The following is a 22,126-nucleotide window of genomic DNA, read 5'->3' as shown; positions in this document are numbered from 1 at the left end:
ATATAGCAGTATTTGTCTGCATTTTTGTATAAATATCTGTAAATTTGCATTTCCCTTGTAAGCACAGCAAACCGAAACATCTGACTTCCACATAAAATTTAAGGCCCCACCCTTCCTCTATTTCTGTTGCCTTCTGGCTATGTGTCAAAAGCCAGTCTCCTTTTGCTGCAGGCTAACATTCACCAATTCCTTAAATGAAGAATAGCTATTTCTCTTGGCTGAACTGGGTCACTGTCGGCTATGTTACATGACCAGCCATTCCTGACATGTCCAGAGGATTTATGGTTATATTATGTAACTGACAGAAAACCAAGATCATCAAGGATGAGGAAGATTTTTCTATATATATTGCTTTGCAGTGAACAAGCAAGCAAAACAGACAGATGTCACTTAATGCGAACGTTGTTTGTGTAGTTTTTATTTTTATTTTTTTTTAAAGGCTTCACCTATCTGAGGCTTTGAATATGTGTCACCTATTCTTTAAACATTTTATTTTGATGTCACACACTTTGGACTTTAGTCCATTGTTCCAAGCTACAATTACCGTTCTTTGCAAGATCAAATACTCTGTAGGTAGGCCTTACTTTTTTTTTTTTGCTTAGTGATTTTTTTTGATTAACCCATTTCAGACTTTGGTGAGGTGCTTCCCAAAACATTCTACAACTGGCGTTGGATTCCTTGTGTAAGTCTGAAAGAAGAAAATGATTGGAGCCTGTGGAAAGATATGAAAGACTCACACATGCCACATGCTTAGTCATATGTAAAGATGCTCAGTACGGCAGGCCAAAGAGGACATAAACCTGACTATGTGACTAAATACACCGTATGGTCTTCCTTGGGCCACACATGGCCTTTGTTAAGACCACATGTGGTGGATTATGTGTGTGCGTGAGTGTGTGTGCACACAGATATGGCGTTAAAAATGTACATGTGCACACGTCAGAATTACGTCAGCATGCTGAGTAATTTTAAGGTCAGCCTCATAATGACTTTGTTGGAGACACACAGGGGCTTTTCATAGTGATGTGGATGCCTGTCATGGCTACAATAGCTGATTATAATCCCTCTTAGCTGAAATCAGATTTCAAGTTGCAAGCAATCCATCCATGATTAAATATATATAGTATCTCACTCACTCAAAAGTTCAATCAATCCATGCTAAATAGTAGATCAAGATTAGCACATAATGGAATGGCAACAGGGAGCATGACCCATTAGAACACTAAGCTTGGGACAATTAGCTAAAATGTCACTGGTCAGAGTTGGAGTAGGCATGTCACTTTTGACAGTTGCTCATAACATGTGCTCACCTCATATGTCACAGGGGAAGCTTTGGTTGAGCTGTCCCTACTTCACAGTGTATGTGAAGAGAAATACAGCCACTGGTATGTATTTTGGTTCACAGGGAACCGCTACTGTAATAACATTAGTTAGCTAGCCAGCGTTCTCCGCCAGGGAAAAAATGCAGCCGGCTAGCTAACGTCATTAGCCGATCTTACAATGACCCTGTAGCATTATGGTGTCACGCTAAACCCAATATCCCACCCAGGCCCATATTGATGAACGGTCTTCGTACAGTCCCTCTAAAGCTGCTGGTTTTGAGATCAGCTCAATAATGTATCCTTAATGAAGACGGTCTCAAAGTCAAATAACAAATAAAGGACTGTGTCCTGTTTCCTCCCGTTCCATATATACAGTCGACATACTTCAGAGATGGGGTGGGAAATTAGAGCGAGATAAAGCATTTCTGTCTGCGACAAACCATCCTCTCTGGCCTGGGTAGTGAGAGCCTAATGAGATTCTTTCATGTGGTCTGTTGTCACTGGCCTTTGCTTGCCCTCCCATCCCAGGGAAAGTCACATTCCTGCCTGCCCCGCTCATTCCAGGGCAACCTCTGGCCCGGGACACTCACTAATTGCGGCATTAATTAGGGCCATCCTTACAAGACCTTGTTTACGCAGGATTTCAGCCCCCTGGTTACCGAATGCTGTGCCCTACTTAAAGATCACTAGGGGCTGTGCTCTTAAGAGTTATCTGCAGATTAACTCACAATTATCCTTTAATCACGTGCATCTGATTGGGGCCCGAGACTAATTTTATGTCTCTTGGAAAAAAGTGAAATTGTGTTTGAAAATGAACACCATGAAAATGGGTTTTCCTGGAAGTATCAAGTTAATTGGTTAGGCTGGATGATAAATGCCTGGTATATCTAATGAAACACTTCCATAGTTGTGATATTCTCCAGGAGTGACTTTCTAGGTGTCTGATAAACTAACACTCAAGGAATGGGTTCATAAATGGGCGCATGCCTCGGTTAAGACCCACAGATGAATAAGCATCACTGTAAGCACAAAGATTTGGTAACAGAGCATTGAAGCCTTATAGATGATATCTCAATACTTCAAACAATACCTTGGAGTCAACAGAGCCTGACTATCAGAGACCAGTTGGCCATGCTGTCCATTCATACATACTGTATGTATACAGTTAGTTTTGGTTGGCTTTTGTCATTCAGCTTGATTATAACAAACCTAGTAAGTAATTTTCAATGTTCAATATCAGTAATAAAGGGGCATCATGAAAAACATCTACACTTACTGTAAATTAACAGCATGTAATAAGTTTGGTGTTAAGTCTTTTGTGAAAGGGCATTTCCTTTTCATATTATGAGTGGTGAGAGAAATTGACTGATGTTGTTTGTCTCCTACAACATAATTTTTAGCAACAGCTGCAGCTCCAGTTACTGTAGCTAAATACCTACATAAAAATGTAAACTTACACAACTTAAATTTGATCTTCTCTTCCCCCCCTATACATTTGAATATAGTATGCAACACGCTTATTGTTGCATATATTTTGCATTGTTCTCCACAAGTTTGATCTCTTTTTTTTACACATAGAGCATCTTAAATATTTTCCTGGACCCTTAGCCATGGCAGCATGTAACAGCTTTAACATGGCATCAGCATTTTAATGGAAATATTTATAAAATGCATTTTTATGTGAGAGATGGCTGCACAGTACCATCTTTGACTAATTTGTTCCAATCCAAGTCACATATGCCTGCAATAAAAGTGTCTGTCATAATATAGTGGAACATTCTGTTATGATGAAACTCTCACACAGAATTGATGTTCTGTTATGATGAGACATTGTCATGTCCACACAGCAATGTGAGGCTGTGAGAACGGAAATGTATGTTCTCTAAATTTTGTTACAACACTTGATGTGACTTGATGAGGATGTAACTTCGTAATTCAACATCCTTTGAAAAATGATCTTTAGGTTTGTAAAAATGGTATTATCATTTTAATTAGGGGTACATGTCATATATTAATTGTAGTGAGATCTTTTAAGAATGCTACTCTTTCAATGCTGAACAATAAGGTAAAGTAATGATGACTTTAATAATGATATAGTGGAAACATAAATGCTTTCCTAATCAAAACAAAGTCTTTTTGTGCACAGTGTCAATGCACTAGTAAGATGCTGTTTTTATTTGGGAGCAAACATTCACATTTCTATTGATATTGTAAAACTTGTACATTAAATTAAAGTTTTGCAGCCCTGGGGAAACATTCTCACCAAATTACAGAGAAAAGGGCAACACAGGACTGGATCTGGTCAAACATGGGTAAGAGACTGATGCTGATGCTGATCAGAATAGACTTGGATCCACTTAGGGTCAGGTTAAGGATGAAGCTTTATGAATTCACAAAGCTATGAATCCAAACCCAAATCCAAATTGATTGCTCCAAATATGGGATCAGATCCTGATTAACTGAGTTTGATTCTGGTGCTTTGCCAGAGTCCAGCTGGTTTGGCAACTTTGATTCAGTTTTTAAAATCAGTGTACAATTATGTGGGTATTAAAGCTGCATTGCTTTGTTCTGTCTCGTTCTATTAATACATCACCATATTTTGAAGATAACACAAGATATTCAGATTGCTTCAGAGCACCATGATTTGTAACGTAAAATTGCAACTTGTGCAAATGTATATGGGTATATGAGGCTAACCACAACATTATACACCTCTACGCTGTTAAAACAGCCCACAAATCTATATCCATATCTATATCCTCTTAATGTGCTGTCTTAAGCTGCACAGCCAAACAACAACTTTTCCATAGTGTTACAGCAAAGTCATTTTAATAGCTGGGAGCTAGTCAGCTTCACTCTCACCATCCCTTTCAGTTGATTTTGCTTGCTCTCCAAAGGCCCAGCAGAGAGTGTTTTTTGAATTGCGCTGCCATTGAATAATTCAGAGCGCTGAAATGTTTGCCATTATATAACGGCCCTGTCATGTGCCACCCAGCCTCTGATTCCTCCCCCCCAATCCTCCTCGACCGGCAGCCTCACGGCCCGTTCCTCTGCCATCTTTCACTTCACTTTCACTCCATCTCTCCTCTCTCTTTCCACACCTAACCACCCCCCTCCACGCCCACCCCAACCCCCACCCTGTGCCTCTCTGCTCACTCGTCCTTCCCCTCCCAACCCCTCACACCCCCCCCCCCCCCACCTCTCCCTACACGCACAATCGCATACATTCCTCCTGCCTCCAACAACCCCTCCCTCGGCTCCTCTATGCTTAATTTAAGATCCCTGGAATTTTAGGAGCAAATGACAAAAAGACCCCGCAAAGCTGGGGAAGAAGACGGCGAATGTGCACTCTTTGACACAAACGCGCACGCGCGCGAACACATGCACACACACTCACACACTCGCATACACACAGACACACACACACACACAAAACCACACACACACGCAAGTACAAGCACAGACGAATAAATATAAACACAGTGGACGGGCTCTTGTCATTGCTGTCGGACAGAACCGGCACCGCTGGAATACAGCGGGCACTAGAATACCGATGCAGCGCTATGCCGTTCAGATGTGCGCCTGCAGACATGGGCGCAGGCTCTGTGGGGTGTGTACCTCCTATATCACATTCACACTGTGGTAAAGCATGCGAGTGTACATGGCAGACCCAGCAGTACGTGACTATGTGTTAACTTGGACTGCTCTCTCCCTCCCTCTGTCTCTATTTCTCTCTGTTGGTCTGCAGAATCGCTGGATCACACACACATACTCATTTAATCCCTTACATGCAGCTAAATTCGTATACTAATTCTATTAATCATCATATCTGGGACTTACCCGGTATATCACCCTATATTTTTATGTGTGTGTGCGCGTGTCAGTGTGATACAGGCATGCACACAGACATACCCTGCATTTTGTGTCTCTGTTCACAACACATCCCTAACCCAGAGCTGAGAGCACTGGATGGCCAGCTAGCTCCCAGTGCAATCAGAGGAAATAAAGCCACTGAGCTGTGAAAAGGTCCCGTTCTCTAGATGCAAAATTCAATATCTCTCCATTCCAAACAAAGACGAGCTGAGAGGGGCTAGCCTCACAGCACGGGCGTGGGGAGCGAAGTAAGAGAAAAGCTGCCTTACTGTTTCAGCGTCCTCCTTCCATCCACGGATGACATGCAGATATACATTCGCTGGGGGAGAAAGGGAGTGTGCGATCCTTCCTTAGGACTGATTCACCAACATCCTCATCTCTCTCTCTCTTTCTCTCTCTCTCTCTCTCTTCCTCTCTCACTCTTGCTTTCTCGCTCTCTCTCTCTCTCTCTCTGATTATTGTCTGTGTGCTATTTCCTCTCTTGTTAGCTCCAAGGCAGTTAAGACACACCGCAGCGATGGGGGAGGAGGGTGTGTGTGAGTGAGAGAGAGAGCGAGCGAGAGAGAGAGAGAGAGAGAAAGAGAGAGAGAGCGAGCGAGAGTGAGAGAGCAAGCGAGCAAGAGAGAGAGAGAGAGGGTACAGGAAAGAGATGGAGGGAGGGGTGAGTGAGGATAGAAAGAATAAAAAAGGTTAGGATTAAAGTACAAGAAAAAGAGTGAGGGAGCAGTGGGGTCAAAAATAAGCAATAAGGAAAATGTGGTGTTAGCAATCTCAGCCTTTTTTTTGCAAACATAGAGACAAATGCAGTTTTACACCTGCAATGAAAAGGCTAATATCCAAATAACAAACATACAATTTCCAGACTCATACAGTACATAGTAGCAGCTTGATATTTGGTACAGCTATCCCTCTCCCTCTCTAAGCTCAGATGGGTCAGAAAGAGAATTGATTGTTTCATTGATTTAATTGATAGCTGAGACAGAGAGAAAGGCTGGGGGGGAGGAAGCGAATGAGTGAGCAAGAGGGAGAGAGAGAGAGAGGGGAGGGGAAGAGAGAGATGACGACAAGGGATGAGGGGGCTGGATTGTAGTATAATATGCTGTTTCCGTGCCAACTGTCTCCCTGACAGAAGGACCACTTCCCAGCACCCATTGGTCCACTGATTTTACAGACAGCTGCACAGACAAATAAAGAAAGTCCAGGGATGGGGAGTGAGAAGGTGGTGCCAGTCCCTAACCCTTGTGTTTTTGAGAGCACAGAGAGGGATTATATGGAGATGTTGTGCTGGCCTCTGTAGGGCCGCTAGCTGTGCGCGTGACCAGTAGACAGACGCAGATGCCTTCCCATGCTAGAGCAGAGATGGCAATGCTGAAATCATCTATCGTGCAACGTATACCCTTACGGACCCTGCCTGTCCAGAGTGGGGGGAGCCTTCACCCATAACACGTTACAGGAGAGCTGGGATCAGCTTTCCAGTGTGGGGTTGGGAAGGTAGTGGGGGGGGGGAGGTGGCAGCCACACTGGCCTCAGATCAGTGATGCAAGGCACCACCAAGGCCCGGCCCCTCTGTTAGTCACAGAGCCCAGAGGTGGATGAGAGAGAGGCTGTGCAGACCGAGATAGGGATGTTTTGGACAGCGGTAGTCACACTCCCGCTCCACAGATCATTAGTCCCACCCCAGATGAGCAAGCATCAGGGTGGCAGCGCCATTGTCTCCCAGACTCTCAAAGCAGTGCCGAGCCACAGATAATTTATGAGCTGGCTCTGCCACGTGATCCCCTCAGACACTTTCCCTCTCTCTCTTTCCTTCTCTCTCTCTATGCCTCTGTCTCTCTTTTACGTTCTCTCACACTACCATGCTCACCAGACTACAACTGTCAAATTTCATTTAGTTTTAATCCCCAGGTTAAACCCTGTGAGGAATTAATTCATATGTGAATGTGCAACTGTTTCTTTTTGTCACAGCCCTCACAGGTAAAGATAGAAAGTATGAGTATGAATCCTAGAACATCACTTGCCATTGACATTCATTTCTATTGTACCGAAAGAGAAAATGCAAAGTGGCTACTTTTTAAATACAGGTATAAACAAGGCCAACACATGGGTGTGTTTTTGCAAGAAAAGGAATCATTACTGCAAAATTGTTGAGTTAAAATGATGATTTAAAAAAAAAATCATCAAATCATCTGGCATCTGCAAGTAAGCAATCAATACATCCCTCTTCATCTGAATCAATATCATATTTACAATAAATACTCATTTGTAAGTGCTCTTTCATAAAGAATTGATTGTTAGCCTTCGACGAGGACACCTATTGGCCCATTATGTTACTGCATGGGGAATCGGTGAGGTCTGTAATATTATTTGCACTGGCCTACATTTCATCAAAGCAACATTACATGAAAGCTGATGATTGTTCCTTCCATGCTAACATCAATAAAATCTCAGCAAGTTTGAAAAACCATCCTGCAAAATATTTCCAAGCCAAAAAAAAAAGGTCTGCGCGTAATTACCAGCATCTTCAATTAGTAGGGTACAGCTTGAATGGACAGCTGATGCGTCACAACAGCACATTATAATCTATTATTTATTTATTCGATGGGCAAATTCCATTATCCAGGGCAACTTGTAGAGCATTATAAAACACAAGTGCAGAATATAAACAGCAATTACCCAAGTACAGCAAAAGCAGTGGCATATTACAACTGCATGCAGACAGAGACAAGAGATTTACAGAGCTGTAAATGCAACTCAAAACTTTTTAAACTGAGTGAGGCACCAGAGCTGTCTACAATTCCAAACACAAATGCAGTGTGAAAAGTCCAATGTGAATCATGACAGTAAGCTGCCAACAATCTGTGCTCTCTACCAACAAAGACATGAATAATCACAGACAAAAGGTGTGTTTCAGTTGTGGTCCCAGTCTGTTATACATCTACTATACATCACACACATCTCAGTTGGGTGAGCACAGGTACTGTTTGAAAAGGTGAGTCCTCACTGTACTGACTGGAACAGGTGGCTCATTCCACCACTGGGGGGTCAAGACCAAGAACAAGTGGGCCCTCCTAATGCAATCTCAGCGCTGGCAGGGGGAGTGTAGGTAAGGATCTTTTAGGCCAGCAGCACAGTTCTGTGCCAGATGCAGACTGTGACTAGCTACCTGTGGAGGAAATGAGGAGGTCGATCCCAGGTGGAGGCGAAGACCAGTCAGTCCACAGAGTTGTGGGTGAGGGTGAGTGTGTCGACAGAGAAGCCAGCCAGGGGGGAGTTGGAGATAGTCCAGGCAGGGTAGCACAAGGCCCTGGACCAGCAGCTACATCGAAAAGCTGGTGAACTCTTTTGATGCTTTCCTTGACAAAAATTTTATCCAACTTACATTCTGTTGTTTTGGTCAAATTACATAAAGCATGCATTTAAAAAGTTCAGTATCCCATTATGTTGTTCTTTGCGTCCAAATCCCTGAAAATATTAGTTTGAAGTGATAAAAATGTACATATATTAACTAATAGCCTTGTGTCTGGCACTTATGGAATAAAGGAAATTCAGTGTAAATTGCACACCAAGCATCTACGAGATCAACGAGAAAGGTATCCAAATCCCAATGAAACCCTAGCACTGTTCTTGCTCAATTCACATAATTAATTAGGATTCAAAATGTCATCCCTTGAACCTTTTCTTGTCCTTATGTGATGTATCAATCAAAGAGTGCAACAAGTGCCTAAAACTGGAGCCGCTCGTATACATCATCAGACTAGCGCCTATCCTCCAATCGGCGCTGGCTTCATTGCAGTGCACCACGGGACTTTTATGGGAAAAACAGCAATTGGTTCAATGCAACTGTAACAGAGGACTGTCTTTGTCTTGGTTTTGGAGGAAAATAGACAGGCAATGATTTTTTTTTTTCCCCAAACGTGACCATATCAATACTGTAGTTGAATCTTATATCAATAACAATGGTGAATAATAATGATATGAATCCTGCATTGAATTGACCTTCACTTATAACACTGAGTCCTAAATACCGTGTAGCTGTGTGACAAGAGAGGGAGAGAGAGAGGGAGATTTAGATCTTATCTAAGTTCCAGGACATGACAGATGATTATCAAAGAAAGACACAGCAAATGGTACAGGTTTAAAGTTTACATCCATTGGTTAAGCTATATATTGCTGTGTCAGCCTCTGATCATTTGAGGATATTAGTCCTTTGAAGTTGAGTATTTAGCGATTAGAAAAGCGGTTCTTGTCCAGACTGGAATTACTAACATCTTATTGGAATTATCCATGCAATCATTAATTAATTTAGCAATTATCCATAACAGAGCCATGAACCTTTTGAATCCATTTTGAAACCCTACTGTCAGCATTTTATGTTTGGGGAAGGGCATAAAAATGGTGGACAGGCAGTACGTGTGCACAGATATGCATGCATACGTTTGTGTGAATGGTGCACACAGACATCTTCCCAGCATTGTACTTTTCATCAACAAAGCAGCTTATCTGATCTTTTTGTAAAACCTTATCTGTGCACAGAAACATTTGAGTCATACGGATTCAAACTGTGAATGTTTAAGGGGTTTTTTTTTTCCGTTATGTGATATCACCAATGGAATGCAAAATGTTAATTTCATCATCAAATGTACATTTACTTACTGAAATCAGGGGTAGATTTAAAAAAAGAAGGCAAACATATTATAATTATATGCACAACCATGTCAGTGACAACTACACTGTGGACAATTTGCTACCTGTTGGGGTTTTGTAGCTGTGATGTTGTCATTAGAGACAGTTACAACTGCTTTGTATATGACATGAGAATATCCTTACAGAAAATTGCAACCAAGGCCACTGAAGTAATTATCGTGCAGGATTTTTTTGTGGCAGTGGGGGTGGGGCTTGGGGGCTGTGACAGAATAACCAGAAATTTGTTGCCTTTTGTTTCCCCATAGGCAATTTGTGCACAAAAATAATGAAGTAATCTAGGCGGCTGTGCTCTGACAATCCCCCAACTGCAGAGCAAGTAAAAGTACTCTCTATCTCTCAGCTGTTTTGTTACATAATTTCATGAGATACTTTTTCACAAAGTTTGCTCCGCTCCGAAAAGCAGTGATGACCAGAATTGGTGTGAAAACAACGCAGTGTCTGTTTAAGGTCTTTTCTTGTGTTCAGTGCTCACAGACGATGAGTGGTGTCAACACCTCTGTTGTGAGCAGCTGAAATACTGAGAGCTGGCTGATGACTTTGGATCCAAACACCCGCACAGCCTCTGTTCAGACCTTGGATCAGATCTCCGTTTCTCTGGCTCTGGTGGCCCTTTAGTGTAAAGCAAACCCTGAAACACAGGCAGGTTTTATGGTCCCCAAGGCAGGATTGGCGTCTCTTCCTGGCTTCTCAGGCTACCTAAACACAATGGGCTTTGGACCTGGCCACGTCTGGCCTGCAGCCATGGCAACTTGCATCGCTGATGACAGGTCCACTACATCAGGCCAAGGACAGGGAGCATGCTCAACAAGGACCCAGGACAGAGAGAAGGATATGACGTTTGACAGCAATGTTATACAACAAAGCCAGCCCTGTCGTGCACAGTAATATTGGGGATGGCCAGGTGCAGGAATTTGGAGAATGTCAATGAAAAATGCCATTTTGAGACCACAAACACCAGTACAGAAACAGTCTTAGAGTGAAACCTACAAGGAGCTCCTACAGCTTTGGCATATTTCACACAAAGAGTTAACCGTTAGCATGAATTTCTTTGTTAAGTGTACAGCTGCACCTGCATTAGTCTGAGGCATCCTGCACCTAAATGTGGGTAATTCTTGTCACTATGTTTCATCTGATGTCAAGTATAGCTGAGAGTGGCCAAAAAAGATCTGACTGGTTAAGTTGTACTGGGCATAACTTACTCTAATACGCAAACATGCACACTCTCTCACACACACACACACACACACACACACACACACACACACACACACACACACACTGTTGCAATTATCTTTTAATTTGAAATGATCTAAATATGGTTTAGCTAACATTTGCTTTCTATGTAACTCAACCATAAGTGATAGTTTAATTCCCTCTGCCATCTGCTTTCCTAGCCTGCTGTTTATTTTTGTATTTCACAGTTAGGTAGTAAGGGGTTAGCTAGCTGGGACAACCGTGCATGCGGTTCTTGCGTGCATCCTGCAACTCTGCAGGCTCATACATGTAAATAATTTGTTTAAATATATAAAGTAGCTTGTTATCCACATGTAAATATGGAAAATCATACTTCAGAGAGGCCTGCAGATGTTACTGCATATGTTTAATTTCTTGGAGAGCAAGAAACGTTTGCACAAGTGTAAGAAGACACTGAGCACGCAAAAATGCCAAGGTAGATGCAGTTTCCTCACAGTAGCCAGATGTCTGTGAGCTCAGAGAACCACATCACGAGCTAACTACTAGTGACAAGGCAATGGCTGGCTCGTTACCCCTGACACCACATTATAGGTGCATAATCAGAGCCATCTTTGTGGAGTTAACTGCCGACCACATATCACCTCAAAGCACATACAGAATGATAAGGAAGGGATTGCACAACTCTGCCTTTTCAATAAAAATACAAAAGAGCATGAACAGAAGGCCCAAAATATACTCCCCACTTACCCTTCATAGATGCTGCTAGATATGTTTTTTCACTTAAAGCCCTGTATCAATACAATGAGACAGAGAACAGTTATTTTTTAGTAGTTTCTTGTTGTTTTTTTGTCCGATGGCGCTAATCTCTCACAATTTCCTGTTCATCCAAAAACGAAACTGAACAGAGCAGCCTTTTTCATTATCTGTCATTTACACTTACTGCAGTGAATCGAGTGCAGGCGAAACAACAGCTTGCAAAACTCAAATAAATGAATTAACAGGTGCCCACTGAAAAGGCTTTTCAGGCCTAGCAACAGTAACCATGATGTCTGAATGCATTAGATCATTTATTCACTAGCTGAGATATCTCCAGGGAGAGTATGGGATGAATTATGCGTAATGGCGTGTTTTATTCAATACTGCGCATCCATTTGTTTTTTATTTGTGGATTGTTTCCTTTTTCCCCATGATTCTCCATTGGAATATATTTTCTTTAAGTGCTGTACTCTTACTAACAATAATACAATTTTTAAAAATTACCAGTGAGAACACACACAGTACTGTCTAATGCTTTACATGAAATCCACATATATACATAACAGATATGCTATTGTTGGCTGTGTTGTTCAAATTAATTAGGTGCTTACATCAGTTTTACAGTGTCCAAATAGAAGTATGTAGAATGCAGATATAATTGCTTGGTATCTTTATTACAAATAAATAAATAAAAAATAGAGAACAATTAGTGCCACCCAAGCCAAATGGTGAACAAATGACACTTTAGGATGCAGTTAAATTCTTATTATCCATTTAGGGTGTAATGTGCCAGGGTGGCTAGCTGAACACAATCAGATGCGAATATGTATTTTATTTGATTTCAGATGGTTGTGTGGGCCTGCTGCTAGGTACAAGGTTTAGATTAATGTTCTAATAGCCGGTGGTTAGCATGTGGAAGTGAATCTAAATTCGATTGAAAATCCATGCAGAACATGGAACAAAAATTCCACTAATGAATTGGGCCACAATGGATTAGTATAGTAGGTCCAGTTTTGTGACAAGAGCTAATGGATGTCTAAGCTGTATAGTGCTGACAATATCACTAACTTCATACATATATTGATCCACGCCATTAGCGTGGCATTAAGAGAGCACCCTGTTGTTTTAATAACATAAACAACAGTGCATGTTGTAATTGTTTTTATATTGTAGGGAGGCTGAAGCATAGACCTGCCTTTTCTGAATGCTTGTAAAAAATTGCAAATTAAAAACTAAATGTAACACAGTACTGCTGTTTATAGGGGGAAGGGAAGAGCACATATTTAAGTCAAAGTAAAAAAATTACTGACACTGAAAATGAAAAATTATGCATTACCAAAAAAAAAAATCTTCTTTCAGGATATATGCAGTATGTCCTTCTGACCCTTTTCTATATTCTCAGCTCATGTATGGTTGGGGCCTCCATCATCCTCAGGGATAATAGATACTAATACTCCCTACACAAAACCAGCTGCATAGCCCTTATGATACTGACACAGGTTGGAGATTTAATTTAAAAGTGATGTTTTATTTTAATTGTGCTTTTGTGGAATTTGAAAAGAATAATTTTCATTTATTTATGCCAAAGTGTTCAGATCTGCATATCAGAAGAAAGCCCTTGCAGGTCTTAATGTATCTTTTTCCTTTAAAATAAAAGGAACATGGTGTAAATAATTTAATCATGCAAAGAAATCATGAAATGAATGAGAAACACTTGATCAAAAAAAAAAAAAAACTACAGCATTGTACTTACTGTACCAGTTCACATTAGATTTCACATAAGACATTTCACTATTAGATGCACTTTGTAAGTTGCTCTGGATAAGAGCATCCACTGAATGATGATAACGATAATGATAATGTAATGTAACATACAATTTTTCACAGGCTCTTGCCCAACATATTCCACTCTCAATGTAGTAAACAACAGCATGTGGCAAAAGACATTGGAATATTTTTATTTTTTTCCATAAACTGTGCTGCCCTGTTAGGAAACTGCATTAAACTTATTGCCCTTGCTCTAAATCTGTCCTCCCTGCTTATCACTGTATGAATGTAAAAATCCATGAATCAAGTATAGGTTCCAGACATTAGTAATCTGAAAATGACTATGTAACAAATGATACCCGTTTCATGGTAAAAGAAGAGATACTTTTTTCCCCTTTTCCTCATAGTTTTTGTTCTGTTCACCATGAGTCATTACCAGAGTGATGGTTGTGGCAGCAGTTGTAATGATGATAACGATGATGACGATGATGACGAGGATCATAATGACTGTCATCACTCAGTGCAAAGCTCAGGGCTCGCCAGGGTCGAAATCTGGGTTACTTAAAAATAGAGTCCCATTTTTTAATCCCATTGACATTTTTGTGGAGCTGTCACTCTGGGAGAGTCTGCGTGGAGCAGGGAAAGGTGCTTTCTCATGGGCAAAGGCAAACTAGATCAACTCATTTTGGCCTGCTTCACTGTTCTAGTCTGAAAACAACAGCATACTGACCTAGTTATTAAACCCTACCAAACCTGGCACAGAGCCTCACTGCCTTAGAGACACGGTCTGGGTTCAGAATATTGATTTGCTCAAAGCATCAGTTCACAAACTTGCTGATATTACCTTGCTAGCTTCCCAGTCATTTTTAGCTACACTGTGCCTACCTAAGCAACTACTACTCAGCTGTGTTGAGTGGAAGATGGAAAAAATGACCTAGCTAGGTAATGTTAGCTATGATATGTTATCTAGCTAATGTTATCCACAATGTATTGCCAAAAAGTCTTTACCCACTTACCCACTAGCCACGGCAGTTTAAACCAAAATGAAAAGATCAGACTAAATCATTAATAAACTCATAAGCTGGTAGCTATGTCACATAACTTTTACTGAAATAACATCCTACGCAACACAACTAAACATACAGTTGCCAAGGAGTTTACTGTTCAGTAGCAACAGTGTTTTGTTTAGCTGACTGATTTCTAGGTACATCTGAACCCTTAGCATACAATAACAAGCACAACATTGTTTTTATTCATATATTCTTGATAGAAACAATGACAAGGGACATTTAGACAACTGATAACCAGGCTAATGTAACAATAGTTAAATAACGCCATGTGCCATTTGTTAAAAACTTTGCTGCACATGCAACTGTTTCATCTCACTCCCTGTCACTCCTCTGACGGGTATACCATACAGACAGGCAGACAGACAGATTCCAGTTGATTGTTGATTATTCTCAGACAGGTATCTAACCCTTGTGAGTGATGCATATGGCTCTTGGCAACAGCAACACTGCAAAAAAGCTTGACAGGGGAGGGGACACTTCCTGTCCAGATCACATCATGTTCCAGCATTTTCCTTCTGAGGACCTGAGATTGCCATCTTGACTGCAGAGAACAGCAGTGCCATAGGTTTGTCTTCTCCACGTGACTCCAGAGAGAACGATCGGTCGGAACAGGGTTCACCTCAAGCACCATAGCATACCTCACTGAACAACCATCTTTTATGGATCAATATCTCCAGGGCACTTCAGCGCGTGATGTAAGCTAGCGTGTGCCCGATGTGTGTGTGTGTGTGTGTGTGTGTGTGTGTGTGTGGGTGTGTGCGTGCATGTTATTTGTTCAGGATACATCAGCAGCTATCACAGAGGCTACATTTACACTATGTGATCTCTGACTGGTGCCGCCCCCTATAACTTGTGCTCGGGTTTGGCCCAGGACAGCAGGGACTTTAATCTTTTCCTCTACCCCTCGTCTCAGTGAATATGCACATTTGGAGCTGCTCTCTCTCTTTCCCTTGAGCTCTCTCTTTTTCTCCCAGCTTCCTGTCCCTCTAATCCGTAATCCTATGAAAATCTGTCAGGCGGAACGGGGCCGCTTTGATCAGGCTTTTATATCAGGCAGGGTTACACTGTCAGCATGCTCAGATCCCCCTGCACCCTGATGGCCTGTGTATCTGCTCCATGCAGGGACACACTCTGCGAGACCTCCAATTTGAAGGATACTGTCTGGCAAGAAAAAGTTTAGTTTTGAGATGTTGAAGATTTAGAGTCACATCCCAGCCCTGTTATAGAGCCTGTCTTTTTCTATGAAAGCCTGGGGTGTTTACCATATCATATTGTTTTGATAACAATAACTGCATTTGCAGTACATCTTACAAATGTACTGTAAGTTGTGATACAATTTTTTTTAATACAATATCTGCCATAATGATTGTAACTATTTTAAACTTATTTTAACAACTTAAGAAATATTCATTGATTCTTGCAGTGGAAGGAGAGCAACTACATATTTTCTTCTTCTTTTCCAAAAATAATACGAAGAACCTTTATCAATATTGCATTGATGTTTATCACAATTTTCTTTTAATTAAGATGATGAAAAATAGAATAACTATATGTAATGAAGTATTTTACTAGCTCTTCATTATTTTCAAAATTAAAGACATTAACCCTTTCTTCTTTTTCAATCATGAAAAAAGCCTGTTTTAATTTGACCCTATTGTCGTAAGCATGCTTTCATAGTTTTCCCTGTCTGCAGTAAACATGAATTTGTATGGAGGTCCTCTTCTTCAGCCCTTGGGGAAGCCACATCCTTTTGTGAAGACCACAGACTTTGCAGACATGATAGAAAGTGGATTTCCTGCTCAGCCTGCCAGCCGTGGTTAGTCAGATGTCGGCTTGAACAGGTGGATGTTCTTGATTAGACTTGGTGGGCTAAATACTGTAAGGACAGTATGTGAAGATGGAAGACTCTGAACCAGTGAAAGGGATTGCTTTGTTCTTAAGGGATTTAGTGCATGCCCGGAAATCTTAAAAGCCCTCAGTTTGAATGGCAGAGTACAGACAACCTTTATTTGACTTCAGGAGCATGCACAGAAATGACACAGCTGAGTAAAATTCATTCTGTACCACTGTTGTCTTAGCACTGCTGTATATATACTTTTCTTTTAGATGCGCCAGAGTTGAGTGCTTAATTCTGTTATTCTTTTTCACCATATGAATGTTGTTTTGATTTTGAATTTTGTAGTTGTGAGGTGTCATTCGCAAGAGAAGGCTGCCATTCTGTGGGATAATGTATAATGTCCAGTGTGTTATGTATAATTAATGAGCATGCCTGGAAAACACAGTCTTCTAGCTACACTGCTTGTATTTGTTGGTTATATGTTATTTGTACTATGTCTTGCCAGTGTCTGACCCAGTCATTGTACAAGCATCCACAACAACCATAACTGGTTGCATAGCTAGCTGTCAATCATGTGGACAGGAATTATTCAGCATATTTTGAATGACAACTCACATGAACACATGTAGTGAGTAAAAATATAAAATTACACACATTGCACCTCATTTCCATCCATATTGTGAATCACTTTCCATCATTTTGAAATGGCTAGCCCCCACCTTTTTGGGTGTCACTCACCACCCTCTTGAGAATATTTACCAATGAACTAACAATATCTTTTCCAGGTTGTTCTATGACCCTTTAGCCTGTTTTCTACAATGAACTGCAATCCACCTCCACTTGTAGACAAATTGAGAGTCATGAATTTGCCGATGAGCAATGACATATTGAAGGTCAAGTGTTATCTACTCATTGTTGTCTCTAACTTAGCACATTATGTATACATTAGTCCGTGTTAAAAATATACTTTTTATAGAATGTTGGACTTTTCTTGAACCTATATGAATGCTTTGTTGTGTTGGTGTCATGGTGCCTTGCCCAGGGCCTTTCCTGGGGGCAAACAGGCACCTAGTTCACATCTGTCACTTCCTAAATCGTGTTTAGAGACACTAGCTAAAATATAAGCATTGTATCTCAGAATGCTGTGACTATATTAAACTGTATTTGAACTGCTTTTTTATGAGAGTATGGTCCCCACTGAAGGAGGAAGAGAGGGCTGTCACTGAAGGAAAAGAATCCAATTACAGCCTCCATATAAATTTAGATGGAGACATTCCATCCAAATGAAATTCCAAATATTCTGGTCAAAGACATTCCAAATATTACCCACTTATTTTTGAAACAACTAAGTGAATGCCTGAGTTTTAAAGAAAATGACAAAAAAAACAGGCTGTTAAGGACATGTAAAAACATATGAATATGTTTCTGTATATAAACCCACACTAATGTTATTTACCACATATGTGTAATACCAATGGCAAGTATAATCATAACAAACAATCCTCAAAATGACAACACAAAAAGCTATCTCAGATGATTTTATACATACTGTGCAGCAGTTTCCATGTAATACCTTCTGTCTGTCACCTAAGAATACTCGTGGCTAATTCAGTTGTATAGAAAGAGTGTGTATTCCATCCAGAGCTTAGTCCCACCTTGTGTGCTACATCTATTGTCTGCTGTCCCGGAGAGTTGCATCATTGAAGTAAAATGGGATATACACTGCATAACATCACTGTTTCAATGGCCAGCAATGGAAGCACTGTGTTCTCAATCAAATGAGAGAGAAAAGGGGAGAAAGAAAGTCAGTGCCTTTTTATTCTTTGCATTTGTTTATTAGGGCACCCCATGGGAAAGTATATGGATAGCTTACTCCAGTGGTCCATGAGCAATGTGGCAGAGAACCAAATACCATGGCCTCTGTATACTTCTTGTAAGGCCCTACTGAGTGAGGGTGTGACCTTACACTCACTCGTGGAAAGTGCTAATGAATAGACACCACTGGAAGCCATTATCTGAAAGAGTGGTGGGGAAGAGCTGGAGAAAGACCTTAGATCCCCAAGTCTGTATGCTATAACTTCCTGTAGGAGACTCTGGATGTGAGTGGCTTTGTCGAGAAAATGAGAGGCCAGGAGAGTGAGCAGTAAAGCATGAGATATTAATATGATATTTTCACTAATATCAGTGTCTCATTATAACGCCTTTCAGGAGACATGTAGCATGATTGATGCTGTTGGCAACTCTAAGTGTTTTGCTCTGGGAATCCAGGCCCTAAGTCTACACTCCTTAAAAATTGTAATCGATCCTTTAGCTGCAAGCTAGCATTCCTTAAAAATCCCAGCATGGCAGAGCTCCAATGATGAGCACAGAGCACAACAAAAATACAACTGGAAAAATTCCGCCAATGAACAACCTCCATTTTCCCCTGTCATGGTGGAGGATTCTGTGAATCAGTCTCAGGCGCCTGAGAAAGACAATAGCAGTGAGACTGACATGCACATCCTCACAGCATTAAAAGGAGCTTCACAAAACATTTAGACAATCTAACCCCATCGGCCCAAAAACCAAAGCCACGACTTGAGAATCTGCAATGCACAGCAAAAGATTAAGGCTGTAGCAGACACCGTCGAATCACTTAACAAACAATCCTCTTACTCAGCAAGGGCTATCAGTCTCCTGCAAAGGAAACTACTTGATTTGGAGAACAGGAAAAAGCACATTAATGTGAGTGTCAGGTTTGGTGGAGGGCTTTGAGGTAGGCGATCTAGGCAAGCTTTTCAGCTACATCCTGGATGTCCCTGCCCGAGATTGAAAGCACTCACTAGCTCTCTGACCCAGGCTAGGCCCCAAGGATTCACAGCGGCTGATAATCCTACCATTACTGAGATGGAGCGACAGACAAAGGATCCTCAGGGCTGCCAGTAAGAAGGAGAAACTCTCGTGGGAGGGTTTGCAATTTCAGGACTTTGCCACTTACAACAGGGGGGGTCCATCATTCTCTGACCTTAGCAGGAAACGTCAAGCTTTAGGTCTAAGCTATGGAATTCTTCACCTCTTCAATACTCTGGTGAGCAAATCACTACTCCTTGATTTGCGATAGCCTGGAGGGATTTGAAAAAGTGGTTGCTAAAAACTTTTAATGAACTCTGGCATGCCAGTGGCAGTACATTTGATATGGTTCTCCTTTAATCTCCAGCTTCTTTGGTGAACAGTTTGTCTGTTTGTTGTCCCGGTGTAATTTTTTTGGAAAGTCTATACTATGACTTGTGTTTTTCATTTACATTTTGTTTTAATTGCTTCTTTCTGTCTTTATGACAGATGACTTCTATCATATTTGGAATGTGTGAACTACAATATTGTAATTCACCCGCTGGTGACAGGTGGTCGATAGAATTGCTTTCTCTGAGTAGAAGGGGAATCATATGCATACTGGAATTTTATGTCTAGCTTGTTATATATCTGCATAAATCTTACTCTGTGTTAATGATCTCTGAAACCTTGAAAATGCAGCTAGAGACATGGGAATTTTTGTACAAAACCAGTATTATTTGTTTGTTATTAATTATTATTATTATTATTTGTTATTAATATTATTGCTTTCAGAAATGCAACCATATATTTATGGACTGCTACAAATTATTGATGCCACAATAATTGCTGAAAGTTGATGCCGTTCACTGTGTTTGGCAATTAAATTCTTGTACAATCCAAGAATGAATTTGCCATCTCTCCCTGTCCCTGAATGGAACAACTTCGGTGTGCATGCTGGGGTTTGAAGGCTGACAGGAAGGATACAGCTCACCATAGTCGGGCATCAAATAGCTGTCATGCTGCTAAAAGCGGTGCCACTGATAATGTGAAATGATTGCACAACATGAGACAAACATCGTGGCCCTTTTTTTGTTAAAAATTACTCCTTTTTTGGTTTCATAAAGTGCATTTTTGGAATGAACAAATTTAATAAAATTTTATTTTATTTTGAATTTAGCACAAATGGAGTACTCTAATTATCTGAACTGTTTGAATTCTCTGAAAAGAGGACATGTAAAAAAAAATGAACCAAGCCTATCAGTACAAGTTCACAACCTTGAGGCACAGCACATCCTAGACCCAAACAATTGTAAATTAAAGCATTAGTCATGGTCAACTTGTAAGGAATGTCACATGACAAAAACACCATTTGTAGTATTTCAGCCATACAAAATATTTGGAATTGGGTGGTACAGTCAAATTCAGCTCAGCTGTTTGTTCAGCTCAAAGATAAAACAAACAGTTAGCTCAAGTACATAAGTTTTACAAATGATTACATTCACTCAATTACACATCTGCAAGTTGAATCTCATGCCATTATTCTTGCTGTAGGATGCTGTAAGTTGGTGCAACAATTTGCTAGTTCATTGATGAATCGGGCAGGGATGCCTAATGGTAATTATCGGCATCCACTACCAGATGATATAATTATTAGTGGAAAATGTATTTCAGTGCCTGTAGCATTCACAGCTGTTGGTGTTTATCTGTCTGAAGAACCTCACTATGGGCAACATTTAAAATATGACTTTTTGGAGGATGTTTTAGGCCTGCTTCTGTTTAGTATATACATAAACAATCTGGATATAAATGTTGAAAATACCAATCTACACCTTTATGCAGATTATACACTTGTGATTCCATGCTAGACAAGGCTATGGAGGGTTTAAAAGGTTTTTAATGTTGTTTGGAAATACCTTTTTAACTTGAAACTCATTTGAATGTGTAGAAACCAAACTGATGGTTTGATACCAATGACAAAATAGCTTATAGTTACTGAACAAAATAAACAAATTGAAGATATGAAAGCATACAAATACCTAGGCTCTATCCTTGATGACAACCTCTCTTTCAAATATCATATAGATCATTTTTTTAAAACTGAGATTTAAATTGAGTTTCTTCTTAAGAAATAAATCTTGTATTTTTTTCAGGCCATAAGACAATTGATTTTATCGACATTCCCTGTTATTGATTATGGATATGTAAAATACATGCATACTAATAGTGTTTGCTTAAGCATGCTAGATACAGCTGACCATGCAACATGGAGGTTTGTTATCGATTCTACCTATCTCACCCATCATTATTATTTGTATAAAAGAGCTGGATTGCCATCATTGTGTACCAGCAGAAAAAAACTCACAACTTCCTCTATCAAGCAATCATTACTGAGGTGTCCCATTACCTTGGTAATGGTGTGAGGTCCTAGTATTTGGTTCTGTTCACCATTGCAGAAGGCTGTTCACCATTGCAGAAGGCTGTCTTTGAAAGCATGTAGCTTAGCCGTTGCCATAGAAGCAACTACAAAACAAAATCCATCTTGAGTCTTTAATACCTCTAGATGACTTTAAACTTGTGATCAAGGAAGATTTGGTTACTGATTGCTCTTGCTTCTAGCCTATTGATTGTGTTTCTTACGTCTTTATTTATATTCAGTTTTTATTATTGTCTTCGTTGTTTTCATATACTGATTGTCCACTGTTACCTTTGTAACTGTTTTACTGCCGTCTTGGCCAGGACTCTCCTGTGGAAAGAGATTTTGATTCTCGATGGAATTATACCTGGGAAAACAA

General features: G+C 40.4%; 1 protein-coding gene across 1 annotated transcript in view; it reads right to left on the bottom strand.

Moving 5' to 3' along the window:
- Nucleotides 1–5,715, bottom strand: part of gnaz (guanine nucleotide binding protein (G protein), alpha z polypeptide) — a 49,212-nt gene extending 43,497 nt beyond the window's left edge. Inside the window, exon 1 of the mRNA XM_036528257.1 lies at nt 5,465–5,715. The gene's annotated coding sequence lies outside the window, so the exon portion shown is untranslated. The remainder of the gene's footprint in view (nt 1–5,464) is intronic.
- Nucleotides 5,716–22,126: the final 16,411 nt, after the last annotated feature.

Source organism: Megalops cyprinoides, chromosome 5, assembly GCF_013368585.1.
Source record: "Megalops cyprinoides isolate fMegCyp1 chromosome 5, fMegCyp1.pri, whole genome shotgun sequence".
In the NCBI taxonomy this organism is placed as follows: Eukaryota; Metazoa; Chordata; class Actinopteri; order Elopiformes; family Megalopidae; genus Megalops; species Megalops cyprinoides.
Note: the sequence above shows the minus strand (reverse complement) of the source record. Positions and strands in the feature narration are given on the sequence as shown.